The 16,550-nt window shown below is 35.0% G+C and overlaps 1 long non-coding RNA gene across 1 annotated transcript; it reads left to right on the forward strand.

Moving 5' to 3' along the window:
• Nucleotides 1-14,175: 14,175 nt before the first annotated feature.
• Nucleotides 14,176-15,974, forward strand: LOC126587485 (uncharacterized). Its single transcript, XR_007611083.1, has 5 exons — nucleotides 14,176-14,284; nucleotides 14,376-14,471; nucleotides 15,008-15,066; nucleotides 15,218-15,486; nucleotides 15,632-15,974. It is a non-coding gene; the product is annotated as an uncharacterized LOC126587485 (long non-coding RNA).
• The last annotated feature ends 576 nt before the right edge of the window (nucleotides 15,975-16,550 follow it).

Consider the following 16,550-nt stretch of genomic DNA (forward strand, 5'->3'; position numbering starts at 1 on the left):
GGGATGAAACATTGATTAATGGTTTTAGTTAGTTTTAAGAAAAGACCACGCCGATGTGTTAAAAAATGAGCAGAAACACGTTTGCTTGGCGATTGAGTGAAGGTGCCCGTCGAGGATTTTCATCGGGCAAACACTACTTCACCAATTAGGTCTGTGCATTCTTCTTTATTCCCATTTCCTTTCCCTGCTCCCCTCGGCGGCTGCTATTTCTCCCTGCATCTCTCTCTCTCTCTTATACACAAACACCCTACACTCTCCTTCATCTCTTCCTCTCCCAATTGATTGAAGATTAGTTTAGTTCTATTCGTTGATTAATTTTTTTCTTCAAATGTATGATTAATTAATTTAGTAGCTATTAAAAGGGAATCATGCAAGGAGCCTAACGAGGAAGGACGCTCTACTTACCATTTGATGTATATTATATTATAATATAATATATTATATTATATTATATTTTGTTCTTGAGTAGTCTTTGAGGAGACTTGAATCTAGTCAAACTTGAATGATATCTTAAGACTATTGGTGATTCATTTTCACCAAATGGTCATCATACATATCGTATTGCTAGCTACAACCGTCGGTTTATTACAGGTACTGATATTTCCAGTAAAATCTAGATTCGTTAATAAATGCTAGTCATCGATCAAGTAAATGCCATTTCACCTGCTTGTTATACACTTGAATTACTTTGATAGTGTGAATGGAATTTACATTCTTTGATAAGACGAGTGATGTGATATAAACTTGATTAATGTTATGGTAGTGTTATATGTATATAGTTTTTTACTATATATATGATTTCAAAACGAGGGTTATAATATTCAAATGATTTTAACTAGATAAACTTGATCCACTCACACTTTATTTTGTCGACCCCTCAAGACATAGTGAGAACCAGGCTGACCCAGGAAGTGAAGAGTAGGATTGGTAGTGAGACCTTCACCTTCGTATATTGGTGATGAGTCCCTTACTGCGGTTTATTCTAGTATATAATAATTGCATGATTGTACTCTTGATTATGTATGACACTACATTGTTTTGTATTAACTGTTGTGTAAGGCTACTATCAGCTTTGGTGTAATGCGGTAAGGATGAGATTTCATCCTCGAACATGTGTCCTCAAGTGGGGAGGTTGATGAGGTTTACTTGGTAGACTATTTTGATTATTAATAAAGAACAGTTTGGTTCAAATTCATTCACATCATAATTATCTTACGATGGTTTTCATCACTAAGTCAGCTTGTGATGTCATCTTATGATGGGTTCATGTGGTCAATTTAGTGGTGGTCAGCAGATTACGGCCTTGTAACTTGTGTTATTGGGGTCAAAGTGTGTCACTGAATATTCATGCCTAGCACGTGTTAACACAAAGGGTAATGCTAGGAAGACCAAATTTGGAGGCTAAATTTATAAACTAAATGATGTGTCACCAATAAGAATAAGCACGTTTATCAATGTGTAAGTAATAAACCAATCATCAACTTTCATGTCCTTTAATTTTTAAAACTTTGTCCATAAATTTAGTACTCCTGGCCTTACTCCAACACAAATAAGGTGACGTAGAGCAAGTGTGGCCATCGAGCTTTATACATGGAGCAACCTGCTCTGATACCTTATAGAAATATGATTCCCTGATTTGTGTGATACAATGTGTATAATATATATATATATATATATATATATATATATATATCCAAATGGGGCGGAAACTAGTGATAATAATAACGATGAGGAAAATTATACCAAGGGCAATGATGCTTAGGGTTGAATGAACTGTTGAATGAATTGTTAATTGAATTATGTGGAACTTGATGTGGTGAATAACCAGGATTAAAAATGCCATGAAACCAACTATTATAAACAAATAGAAAGAATTGAACAAATTATTGATCGGTGTTTACCTTAAACTTGATATACTCGATGAATTGACTGTAAGTAAGAATTTTATGCCATTCAAAATCAGTTGTTATGAAAATATTCTTCATAATGAAAATAATGAATTTAAAATAGTGATGCAGATATAATTTGAAAATAAGTTTTATTGCAAAACTTACACTGGAACTTACAATTGATTTACTGACGATTGGGTCAGCAAATGGGAAAATAACTGATGAAAAGGATATTAGTGCACGCAGACATCCTTGACATTTAAAAATTAAAAGTGTTGAAAATTTGTGAACTGGGAAATTACAAGCTGAATATTGCTTCTGTTCTAAGATAAGAATGCATAGAAGTTTCAACCTCATCCGAATGAGACTTGAGCTTTCTTTTAATAGACTGGGATGACTGAATGGAATGATTGAGGCCGAGAACCTTGCTGTTGTTTAAGCTGGATGATGATTAAAGTTGATGACTGTTGGATCACGCGAGCATAATTGAAAAACAGAATGATGACTTGCTTTTACTGTTGATGAATAGTGAAAAAATTATTTTACTATTCATGAATAGTGAATTGTCTAGAATCTGAAATGATGACTACTGCTTTTGGTGCTGGAAATGACATATTTCTTATTGGGGTCACATGCCTAGTTACTGTGTCTTTACATGATTGAATTATTCAGAGATCAAATGGGTCTTAGGAATCCTGATAATATACTGCTTGAGATTTTTGACTTGCTGAGTTGACTATATGCTATGAGGATGCGTCTGAAGCGTCAGAATCTGAGTCTTCGTCATGGAGCAAAGTTGTTTCTACCATTAGCTGTTGGGCTAAATCATTGAGCTGAAATGATTTTTCTTTCTTCTTTGAACTTGTTGATTTGGATGACTTGGTTGTTCCTTTAATGGATGATGACAGACTAATATCTAATAAAGATTGTTCTAGAATGGTTGGCAACGCCATTGTTGGTTGAGCTGGGATAGCTGGAACTTGAGGGATGGGAAACTCTAAGAAGACCAGGTTGATGATCGTCTTATGATTGAATTTATCCCACCACTTGACTGATCTTGATCTGTAGACTTCACTGGTTTCAACTTCATAATTCCACTTTAAAATCCACGGAACTTTGTACTTGGCTATGAATAATGGGAGAACTGTAATTTTGTAGTTAAATCGGCTTCTGTCAAATTTCATCTGGAAACCAGCTGATAGGGCTTGCATGAGTTCTTCTGGTAAGAAGCTAGCTTGTGGGCCATGAACTGACCACCATTTTGGAAACCATGTTGGGAAATTTAATCTGAAACTTTTGTCAAAATTGATGAACCATGAATGACTCAAGTCTTCTGTTTGATGGAGTAAAATGTTAGTCCATGCTTGAATATAATCAAAATAATTGTAATGATTATTAGGGATGAGAACATGCTAGGTATGAAAGGGTTTGGTCTGGTAGAGGGGGAGTCCCCATTCTAATTCAGTTAAAAACTTTCCAATATAAAGAAAATGGTAAAGGATTTTGTTTTCATGGGTTTTGTTGTAAAGTGGTTTAATTGAAATGGATTCAGTCTCACTGAGAATAGCTTGGTAATATTTGAGAATTTTATATGATTTGGTTGGCTGATAATGAAAATTGGGTGGAAAAACTATTTTATCTATTTTTTCTGGTGCTTGTTCTTGGTGAATGTTGAAAAGAATGTTGAAAAGATATTAATTGGGGTTTTTCTTGACATATGGTGATGTTTTAGTATAACTGGCTGATTGGGAAGATGTGGATTGGTAAGTTTAAGTTGAATATGGATTATATTGACTGACTAATGTCGTTTGATAATTTGGATGGGGTGTTTGATAATTTCGTCTAAGGTTTCCTATTGTGGAGCCTAAATGAGTGAATCAGTTGGTAATAGCTAAGGCCGATGAAGAATCTGGGTTTGATTCTTGTTTGACTGGTGGTGGTGGTAGAGTGATTGGAAGCCTCCTCTGATCAATTTTTTTGTCTGTCATTATTCCCCTGCAAAAAGTCTCTGGTTAGGAAATCAGGGATGCAATTTTGACTACCTTTAATATATTCAATGCCAAAATAAAAAATACTTAATATGACTGCAAAAATCTGTTTTGATGCAATGTTTTGAACATCTTTTTGTAAAACATGTTTTGCAGATTTGCAATCGACTCTGACTAAAAAAATTTTATTTAACAAATCATCTTGGAATTTACTAATGCATAATACAATAGATAATATTTCTGCTTTAATAGTACTATAATTACTTATTGCTAGATTCCATACTCCTGAATGAAAACGAACAATTTGTTCAGGAGATCCGGATGAGACAGACTGCTTGAGAATACTTCCATAACCAATTTCAGAGGCATCAGTTTCAACAATTTTGAATGAATTAGGAGTTGGAATGGCAAGACAGGGCAAAGTCTTAACATGGGTTTTGATTTGTTTGAAAATGGAAGTATGAGTATGAAACCAAGGTGAAGGATTTTCTTTGAGACGATCAAATAAAGGTTTGCATTGTTGTCTAAGATAGGGATAAAATTCTGCAATATAATTTAAGGATCCTAGAAATCTCTGTAATTGGGTTTGTCAATGATTTCATCTGGAAACTTATTTGCAAATTGGATGACTTTATTTATTGGCTGAATGGTAGACTGGTAGATATTGTATCCTAAAAATCTAACTTTGGTTTGAAATAGTATAATTTTGGTTGCTGAGACAACTAATCCATTTGACTTAATTATCCTAGCAAACATATTCAAGTGTTTCCAATGCTCATATATCAATTTAGAATAAATGAGAATATCATCAATGTAGATAATTGAGAAATGATTGTATTGATTAAATATTTCATTCATGATATTCTAAAATTCATTGGGTGTATTCTTAAGACCGAAAGTCATTAGATTCCATTCATAATTACCAAAGGGAGTGACAAATGTTGTTTTGTATTTATCATCCTCATGAATCTGAATTTGCCAAAATCCAGACTTCATATCAAATTTTGAAAAAATTACTGCTTGACTTAGTCTCTTCATCAAATCTATTTTGTTAGAAATTGGATATCGTATCCATTCTAAGACTTCATTAAGAGGTTTATAATTGATGACCAACCTAGGGGTTCCTCTTTCTAATTTTGCATTCTTTTGGACATAGAAAGCAGGACATGACCATGGTGATTTGCTTTTTCTAATTATTCCTTTATTAAGAAGTTCCTGAATCTCTGTTTTATAGAATTCCATAACTTCTTGACTCATTTGAATTGGCCTAGCTTTGGTGGGTATTTTCTTTTCATCAAAATCCTTATTGTAAGGAAGTTTGACAATGTGTTGTTTTCTGTGCCAAAAGGCGTTAGGAATATCAGAACAATTTCATTTATAAGTTTCTTTTGAAAATTGTCAATGCCTTGTAACAAAGATTTATTTGTTAATTGTTCTTCGATTCTTTTGTAATTAATTTCTTCCTTAAAGAAATTAATTTGTTGTGTTTTATTGGTAAGTAAATTGATGGTTTTTGAAATGCTATCCTTTTGTAATTGTCTTAATTTTTTGAGGTATGTTTTCATGCAGAACTCAGATGTGATTTTTTGTCCAAACATCCTAGTGGTTATCCGATTATGGTGTACCTTAAAAGGATATAGGAGAGCTATGAAAGGAAGTCCTAAAATAACTGGGTCTGAAATGTTTTTTATTAAAACAAATGGAGTTTTGAAACAAACATTGTTTCGACAGATATGAGCTTTTGGAATTTCATATTTTAATTGCATTGACGTGGCAGCACTAAGCATTTCTATTGATTTATGAAAATACTGAGTAGGAATTAGTCCTTTTTAATACAATTCAAGTCTGCTCCTGAGTCAATCAAAGCAATTGTTTCTAAGTGAAAATCTTCAATTATTATTTTAATTTTAGAATACCATTTCTAGATTCTTATCTTATCTAATAACCCTAATATTAAACCTTTTGTTGATTTTTCTTCAGACTGAGAATCTGAATTGTGACTTGAGGAAGAACTATCGTGTCCTTCATCATTATTGTTGACAAGTGTTTGTGTTTGAATCCTACTGAGATGTGTATGAATTTCTAGGTTTTCTGATTTTAGAAACCTAATTTCATCTTTGATTTTGTTGATTTCTCTTTGTAAATCTTTAACTGTAATTTCTTTCTTGGATTTATTAAATCACTCCAAGGTTGTGTTAAGGCTTATTTTTTGGGAAACTTGGGGTTAACTGGTATTGGCTTCATTTTGGGAGACTAATTTCTTAAGCTTTTGTAAGTAGAACGATTTCAATTATGGATCATCTACTTTACTGATTAATTCGATAAGAAGATTTTCTGTTCTTCTTGTTTATTAAGGACTGAAATCTTTTTACAACAAGTATCAATGCATCCTATCTTAATGCCGGGGGATGAAAGACTACTTGAGGAATTGTTGGAAGAAGAGGAATTAGTACTTAAATCATTTTCGGATTGACTATGGTCTGTGTCCCTTAATTTTAAGACTTGAATTAGCTGTAGTTTCTCTTCTTCAAAGATTTTCAACTGGCTGATTATTTTCTTAACACGAAATTTATCTGCATAATGACCGAATTTGCCACACTTGTAGCAATTTCCCTTTTGGTTCTTGATTTTTGGAGTGAAATTTTCCTGAAGGTTTCCTCTTCCACTTGCTGGACTTGAGTTTGTCATAAAATTTATTTGTTTCAAAATTCTTGTTTTTGAATTTGTTATATTTGGGATGTTTCCTACTAGAATACCTATTTGGGTGTCTGTTTGGATACCTATTGTAGGCTTCTGATTTTTTCTTTTTGCTGGATGGAGCAATAGGAGGTAATCCATATTGTTCACAAAATGTTCCTAATTCATATTTGGCTATTGATTCGTCTTTATTTACTTGTTTTGAAATTTTCATATCAATACACATTTTCAATCCTTCCTTCTGGATAATATTAATAATATTTCCATAAGTAAAGGTATGATATGGTATGATACCTTCGTCGTTGACTAAAACATTCCTAATTTTATGGGCAAAAAGGTTTGGTAATCCATGGATGAATTTTTCTTTCCAAAATGGTTGATTACTATCTTCTCTAAGGATGACTCTAGATATGAAAACGTCTTTGTACCACCTGAAATCTCTTCAGGTTGGACATTTTAGATTGCTAAGTTGGTCATGAATTCTGTAAGTGACATAATTGGGTGTACCTATGAAATGTTTTGTGATGGTAAAGAGTAAGGTGTTCCTTGCATCTGGGACTCCTTGTCATATATGCTCATCAAAGATGGGCATTCCATCTTCATCCTTTTTAACTGCATGTTTAATTTCATTTCGTGATTGTTCATTGAGATGTTTTTCCCATCATAAATGAAGCATTCCTGTGAATCCAGTGATCAAAAGGTCGACAACTTGGGTTTGGCTAAGATTATGATTGGTAATATAACTATTAGAAACCATAGAGATGTGTTGTAATTTATTTAAAAGTTACTATTTTGATAAACCATCTATATTCCATTCATATAGTTTACTAGCCAAAACTGAGAATTCATTTTGGATGTTTCGTTCCTCAAATTGAATATCCGGAGGTGTTGGTATCGGATACCAATTTTTGGTAAGAGTTGTTTGGTTGACTCGTTTATTTGTGATCCTTTTGAGTTCAAGGTTTTGAAAAGCTTGTTCTACTTTCCTAATGGAGTCTATTTCGGTTTCATTTTCTGAATCCCATATTGTAGAAATTGTTTCTACACAAGATTGTTCTGGATGTTGTAAAACACTGACTGTTTTTTCTTGCTTTAATTCTTGTAACATTTGGTCTGTTTTTTGACTTGTGGAAATGGTTTTCAAAGCGATTGTGCTAGAAGAAGACTCTGGAAAGTTGACTAAAGGTTTTTCCCTAAGTGTTAGTTTTGGTTGGGAAAGTTTGTCTATTTTTGTTTCGATTTTGTCTAACCGTTTTCCTATGGTGTGCAAACTCTGGTTTGTGAAATTGTTTTGTTTGATGACTAGCTTGACTCCTACATCTTCTTTAGGAGGTTTGAAAGGAGTAGTTGGTATTTGGGTGTTTGCAGTGGAAATTAAAATAGTTTCTCATGGGGGATGACTAGAGGAAACTAAGGTTTTATCTTCTTTGACCCAATTTTCTTTGGTGATGACCTCTAATTTGTTTTCAAATTCATAATACTTTTCAACAAAGTCGAAGAAAAATACTTCAAATTTGTGTTTTTCCATGAAATTGGTCCACTTATTGTAATTGTCCAATTTTTGTTCTTTTGTATACTTATTACGGAAAATGTCCCTACGGGGAATATTTTCTATAGCTTCAATGTCAGCATTGAGTTTCTTCCATCGAATCTTGAATGGTTTATTTAAGACTAGTAATTGATGGTTGACTTGACTTTTTTCAAAGTCTGAAGCTGTTGGAGAAGTTTGTTCTCCTTGATTTTGGGTATTAGGTTGATAAATGAGATGAGTGGCTTGAGAAGTTGTTTCTATTGATTTTAACTTGACATTAATCAAGTCATTGATTAATTCTTGCTGAGTAACAGTCGAGCTTGTTTCAACTGCCTTTAATTTTTTGTTAATTAATCAATTGATTAAATCTTGGTCTTGACCCATCATAATGGTAGATGTGGATCCAGAAAAAGAATTCCTACTGGGTTTTAAGGATTTGTGTGACTGGGGAAATTCTTGTAGTTAAGCATTTGATTTTCTGGTTGGTCGGTCAAAGTTGATTTTAACTGTTCCATCAAAATATTGTTCTATGTTGTCTAGATTGACTAGACTATTTTGAATATTAACTGGTTTGCTTTCGTTAATCAAACACCAATCTGAAGGTAGACTGATATCTGACCATCTAATGGTTCTGGGTATTTTGATGTTAGCATATTCTTGGTTTGTTTGGATTAAGAGTGTATGGTCTCTAGGACTTTTGACTAAGGCTTGGATATTCATGTTTGTTCTTATAACCTTGTAATAGACTCTAAAATTAGAGCTAATGGTTGGACCCCTTCAAAGACTTGGTACCTTGAAGTTTTTATGTTTAACGTGGGTGCTTTCAGCATGTGAGGGTCTGAAAGGCTTATTGTGAGATCTGGGAAACAATCAAAATGAATTGGTCCGTTATAAAAACTTGACTCAATCATTCCAAGAATACTATCACTAAAATCAGTGAATCTAGCATCTCAGAGACATAGCAAGATAGACGTATTGAGACCTCTCCTTGTTAATGGTGTAACTGCAATTTGGACTAGGCCTATGTGAATGTAATTGTAACCATCTTTTCTATGGGTTCTAATTTGTTCCGGCGTGAATAATTGACAAGTTTCATGTTCTTTGCTAAGAGCATATGCTTTTTCAAATGTTTTGACGTGGTGTTCATTTCTAAAAGAGGCTACTGACCATTTCTTTTTATAGATGTTTTTACTAGAAACCTTGGGAATATTCCAATCTCCAAAGTCGACAGTGTCATCTGTCTGAAATTCTAGTTTTTGTTCTTCATTTACTACATCTGGAATTGTTCCTAGATTGGACCTAGTGCTAGCGCTGGCCATTGAATTAGATCTAAATAATCTACTCATATTTCTCAAAATACAGACTTACAAAACAGAAATCCTATCGGCTTACCTTCCTTGAGTATTTGCTAAACTCCCTCTTTGCTCATGCAATCCGCTCATGCCAATCCTATGGACTTATTGTTTGGAACACGCCTTAATGTTTAGGTTGAGAGTTAAATAAGACAGCTTAGAAGGTGAATCAAACAAGATAAACTGAATTGAAAGCTGGAAAATAACCAATAAAGATGATTAAATAAATGAACAAAGAAAGATAAATTTATACATATATAGGGTTTGACAAAACCCATATGAGACAAATTCTTAAAATAATTACCATAAAAATTTACCTTCTTGCAATTACGGAGAAGATTCTAAATTAACTAAATGTTCTAACAAGAACAAATAATTATATATTATACACATCTACCAAACATATCGATGGAACATCTTGTTACTTAACAAAGAAAATAAGATGTCTGAGACTCTGAACCTTCCCAAAAGGTGAGAGTGAGCATAGAACTTGTGTGCTCGATCAATCTTGATGATGAAGATTTTGTGTCCACTAGAAAATGTTAGAAAGGACACTAGGATCAGAGAGAAGAATAAAGGGAAAGTCGATAAGCGAGGATGAGGGTTTACGGGTAAGTCAATGGATGTCTAGGTAGAGTGAGGTTTTCACGTGCTGTGTTTAGTGATTTTTTTAGAAGGATAATGCCAAACTTTTAAACCAAATTTTGCAAACCAAATGATGTATCATCAATAGGAGTTAAGCATGTTAATCAACACATAAGTAATAATCCAACCATAAACAACCGTGTCATTTGGTTTATAAAATTTGGTTCCTTGGCATTATTCTTCTTAAAAGTTCAGAATTTAATATAATGGCTGGAGTGATTGCTTGAGATCTATGTCTCACTAAAGATGAAAACCAAAAGTTTTCAAAATTTTCAACTTCACTACATACCAAACAAATTTTTGGGTTTTAATGAAAATTATTCTTATAGATGTAAGTACAGTTGCATATAACTGAAATATATGAGATAAAGGAATTGATCATCATCATAAAGTGCATTAAACATTGATTAAGCATTGCCTTTCTATTCCTAATGGATTTGAGCCTTGTTGTCGTCACCAAAACCATGATCAGCTTGCTTAGTCTTGTTAAGCAGGGCATTGGCTTCTCTCCACTTGTGGTACTTACCAAACAAGACCTCCATATCTTCAAGGGATCGACCCTGCGTTTCTGGATACAACGTATAAAAGAAAACCCAACTAAGCGCAGCAATTCCCTCGTAAAGAAAGAAGGCCCCTCCAATCGTGATGGCCTTATACAATGAAATAAAAGTCATCGAGATGACCCCGCTCGTCACCCTGTTTACGGCCACCCCCATACTAACCTGACGCCATTAAAATATTCCTTCAAACTTGATGGAATATTCCGTCGTCTTCAACCTTCGAACTCCGGTGACCGACGCCGCCGCCGGAAAACTGAAAAACTTCAAATCGTCATTTCCCGCTCATGTCTCAACCAAATTTCATGAAATTTGTACCAAAATGAAGCTTAGGACGAAAGGAACAAAACCTTACCACTTTCAAGCCTTGAAATCTACGGGATTTCACTGGGGAAACCTCGATAATCCGACCAAAGTTGAAACTCGCCAAACTCAACTTCCCGACGTCCAATTCACTTCGTTTTTCTTCTTCGAGCTTCGTGAAGATGTCCTAAAGCTCACTAGTAGATTGAAATCTTCTAAAAACCTCACATTCACGATTGCATGAACAGTGCTCAAATCGGAGATTATGGTGTCTCAGGTTTTACAAGCTCTCACGTTCTAAAAATGGTATAGATGTGTTCTTGAGCTCACCAGGAACACAAAAGTGACTTTAAAAACTTCGATTTACAACGAAATGATCAGGTTTAAGGTTTTTCAGTACGTATTGTACGGAAATGGTGAAAAACCGAGAGGGAAGAGAGAGAGGGTCAATGGGAGAGAGAGAAAGTATGTGTGCGTGTGTGTGGTCCCGTTTTGGGTCACTAACAACAACCAAAACCAAAACAATTTGAACCTTAGTTCTAATTGGGTCAAAATAATAAGGGATAGAGCTTATTGGTCCAAAACCTTAGTTTATGCACACACACAACTCAAGAATAAAAGGGGTAGAATCGACATTTCACACCATCAAGAAATATATCTCGGGACAGGCTGTCACATGGGCTTAGCCTCACAATGGGCTAGCAATGATATGATTTAATCAGTTGTTTATTAAATATTATTTTCTCTATTTTAAAACACGTTCAAAACATTTTAAGAGGCGCATAATACCAGTTATAAAAAGGGTCTTTCGCATGCGGATAATAATGTGATTAAATTAATTGTCAAATGATTGTTTTTTTTTTAACAAATGATATTATCTACACTAAAGGGCAGGTGGGCTTAGCCTCACAATAGGCTAACTAATGTGATTCAATCAATTGTTTATTAAATATTATTTTCTTTATTCTTAATGTAAATTCTATAGAGACCGATTTTATTATGTGAATTTAGTTATTTTAATTGGTTTATGATAGGTTTCTTCTAGCATGATATAAAATTATTCAATTACTTCAAATATTTGGCTTTCCCTTTGTCAATTTACGCATATAAATACATTTAAAACGAGTAAGTCGTGCGTAGCACACCGTGATTCAAAAAAAAGCCTCACGCGCATGCATGAAGGCTAGTATATATATATGTGTGTGTGTGTGTGTGTGTGTGTGTGTGTGGGGAGATGTGTGCAGACTAATATAATATATAGACCTGGCATTCGTGTCGTATTTTTCGTGTTTGTTTCGTTTTCGTGACGTACCCGATATCTTAACGATTTGTATCGTGTAACATCCGTTAAAGTAAACGGGTAATATGACCCGACTCAAAATCGATCCGTTAATTTTATCAAGTAATATGACCCGACCATTTACCCGTTAAGGAAAATATATTTTAAATCAATAAATAATGAAAATGAAAAACATAATTTGACCTCCAAAAAATTGAAAACATAATACTAAATTTGTATATGTATATCACATTGTCACATAAATATTACTTCAAAATATAAAAACAACATTTGTCCTTTAAGTATTACAACCCAAAATAAGAGTCTAATGAAAGGAGTTGTGCTTCAAGGTGAGGAAACCTTGCACATTTTTTATAGTAAAACCCATCAATATTCATCAATCACAAAGGGAAATGATATTGGTTTATTTTGCACTCCATTAAAAATTCTTTTCATGCGGGTGTGTATGGTTTTAAAATCAAACGACGATGTACCCATCCTCAAAGCATACAAGAAGCGATCATAAGAGCTTGCATATTTTTTTCACATTTTTCTCACTTGTAAATTAATTATTATATTTTTTAACGTGTTTGGTATTTTTAAATTACTTGATATTTTTATTTTTAATGTGTTTTATAATTTTTTAATCTCACTCCTTGCCTATAGTATCCTATAAAAATAAATAAAACTTAAATTTTTTAAACTTATATAGAATAATAATACAATAATACATATTTTAAAATACAATATATACATATACACTAAGTCTATTGTATTTTATAGTAATTTTTTTTTAAGTAGATGTCGAAACACTTCTAGCAGATTTGATTGGGGCGTTCTGGAAAGGTAAGACAGCGCGATTGAGGTGAGAATCGAACGATTTATGCACACTCTCACATTACGGGGCAAAAATGGTAATTGTGCACCTTTGGGAAATTACTACTTGTTTATCGGACAACAATGTGTTGTCAATATCGTAAGCGGCCAACTATAATATCGATAGCTTATTCATTGGTTCGTTAAGCAAGTGGGCAAATGGACCCGTTTACGATAGATGTTACTGAGTAGTCATTGTTGGGACTCGACCCAAAGGCACACACATGTTTTCTCATAGTACATGATGTTACGTATGCTTAGGTAAGACCCACTTTCATTTTCGATTTTGGTTTTAGCATAAGTATTCTAACTTACCTTATTAGAGTTTTGCCGGTATTTTCAAAGTTACAAAGGTTTGGTCGAGTTTTTCTACTTTCAGTTTTAAGTCTATACTAGTTTTCGACTTATATGTTGTTACATACCTATGTTGAAGCCATCATATTTTACGTACATATTTTTGACCTTACACTATTATATGTTTTCAACTTTATACCTTTATAAATTATGTTTCTACTTTTACACTGATGGGGGAAGAAGGTATGAGCCTGGAGGTACGAAAGATGGAATCATTGCAACCCGATCGCGAAGGGGTGGCATTCTCCCTTTTGTGCAACCGCTCTTACTTGATTTCTTCATTACATATGTATATATTTTTCTTCTTCCTATCTTTGAGTATTTCAGTGTAACAAGTTATTTCAAATTTCGGGACGAAATTTTCTTAACGGGGGTAGATTGTAATAACCTGTCCTGAAATATTCATATAGTTTTTAGAACGAAGGGGTATTTTTATAATTTCACTAAGTTGGGTAATTTATTTTTAAAAAGGTTGCTTTTGGACCTTATTTTGTGTGCCCAAGGGGGCCCATTGCTTTTGGGTTTGTCCCCCCGGCCCTAATCTTTCTCCCTCACCTCTCCCAGTTTTCTCTCAATCTCTTGGTCTCTCCCTCTCTCATGGATCACTCTTTCTCTCCCTCCACACAACTCTCGGACCTCCCTCTCATCTCTTCCCTCCGAGAACCAACCCACACACCCACACCTCCACACCACATCAACGACAACAACACCACCACCCACCACCGGGGATGGGTCTTTTCTCTTCCTCCTTGCACAATGGCGTTCCCATTGTTTAAAGGATTCTCCGGCGAGTTCCTACTTCCTCCGACATGGGTAAGTTGTTTAACCACTCCAAATCTTTGTAAATGGTGATTATAAGTAAGTTTAGGTTGTCATTGAAGTGGTTTGGCGTGTTTGAACGCAGAAAATGAACTCATATCATTTTCCCAGTTTTCGACAATGACCAACGATATCGAGCACTTTTCCCGACCAACTCCGGCCATTTCACGACCTCCAATAGGTATATTTCGAACCCTTACTTCACAAGCTTCAATTTGACTATTTATACGTTGAAAATGGTTTCGTTTTGACCTTGATCGAAGTTCGAAAACTTCTCGGCCAAACTCCGGTGTTCTTCTTCCTTGGGTCGGGCTTTTAAGCCCAAGCCCGTGTAAGCCTAAGTCCTTAACCCCTTTAACCCTTGTAGGCCCAACCCAAAACCCATTTGTAACATAAGCCCTTGGGCCATCCAACTCGAGCTTTAGGCTCGTTAAAACCAAGCCCAGAACCCAAAAAACCTCAAGCCTTTGGGCCGTGGAACCGGCCCACTACCCTTTGACCCAGCCCAACCGAACCGGACCTTTGACCCAGCCCATTGATCGATCCGGTTGGAATGTTCCTAGAATATTCTCTGGAATCTTCCCTGTTGACTTTTTCAAAATTTACTCGGCATCCTTCTTAGGGTAATTCAACGTCCTGAATCCATTTTCAATGTTCGTTTTCCCAAATTCAATCATTTTAGTAGAGTTTTATTAATTGGACCCTTTATGTGCTTAGGTGCATTTACTATGGTGTTTCCGTCATGTGGATGTTAATTCCTCTGCAACTCGTTTTGGGTACTCTCAAAGTTTTCCCTTACCTTATATGATCATCTTAACTTTCTTATTCTCCATGAAAAGAATAAGGGCACGTTATTTGTCCTTATGAACCATTGTGTTAAAGATCTAGGAAATTCCGTGATGCTTTTTTGTATTCAACCGGCATCAGGCAAAGCTTCTTCTATGAGCTTAATGTGGAAACCAAGGCGAGTTTTCTCAGGTTACAGTCTTGCACAAAGAGCATTCCAAGCAAGCTGCAGGAAATTCATTAAGACAGCAAGCCTCCTAAAACAGGGTTCCTTTTAATACCTTGTGATCAGCTCAAGATGGAACTTGCCATATGGCTTATTGGTCAGTGCCCTCCATCCTTCCAGTAACAGTGTTGCTAAACATAAGTTGTCTAAGATCCGTTGTTATACCATGAGACAAGGTTAGTCGGTAACTTCCACCAATTTACAATAGCTATATGAAGAATGTTTATTTTTATTTTCTCCTCCAATTATTAGTTGTTTATGTTTCTAAACATTGCGAGTTAATATGTTTTCGCTAAACCTGTGTGCCAAATATCCATTAGGTGAGAGAGGGAGTCCTCCATTATTGTCCCTCACCGATGTGAGATAACGCATCAGCTATTGGTTGTTAAACCTGGCATTGGTTGCTGGGGCTTTTTGTGGATTGTTGCGTCATCTCATTTCCTATGGCAGACCCAATGCGTTACACCTGGTTTTTTGTGCTGAGCCAGTTGCTGGTCGGTCATGCTGTGGAAAAAAACCCTTTGTTTTCCTTCAATTTCTTTAGACGGTTTGCGTAGTATGTGTGTATGTATTGACTCAGATCAGAGGACAAAGCTGGACAAAACTTTTGACACCGTTAGATTTTAGCACTTTTCACGGCTGAGATGGTTTATGACAATATGGTTTCTTTTACTTTTTTTTTTGTCAAAGAGTAGATATTATTAAAGATAAATAGGAATGTTTACATCTGACGCCAAAATATTGAACAACCAATCCGGCTCAAAGTTAATCCACAAATGTTGCCCCCCCTCATACACATGCCAAAAGAAGCCACATAATGCGCATCCTCATTACAGGCATGAGGAGAAAATAAAAACTCAACATAACACACTTGTTGTCGAAGATGAAGAATATCCCATAGAATACCTTCCATTGATGCCTCCAGAACCAAAACACCATTTAGCATCTCCACCAAAACCTTCGAATTCGTCTCTAACTGAACATGCTCAAATCCCTTTTCCACACAAGCCCTCAAAGCCAATCTCATCACTTCTGCTTCCACCATCAAATTAGAACCACACAATAAGTCTCCCATACCTCCTGCACATTGAAAAATGCCAGCAAAATCCCTTGCAACCCATCCAATACCACCCCTATTCGTTTGCTTACACCAAGCCCCATCACAATTAACTTTAATAGTTCAAAAATGAGGCTTAACCCACCTATGCTGCACCACATCCATACAAACCTGCTGCCTACACCTTCACA

This window comes from Malus sylvestris, chromosome 10 (assembly GCF_916048215.2).
Source record: "Malus sylvestris chromosome 10, drMalSylv7.2, whole genome shotgun sequence".
NCBI lineage: Eukaryota > Viridiplantae > Streptophyta > Magnoliopsida > Rosales > Rosaceae > Malus > Malus sylvestris.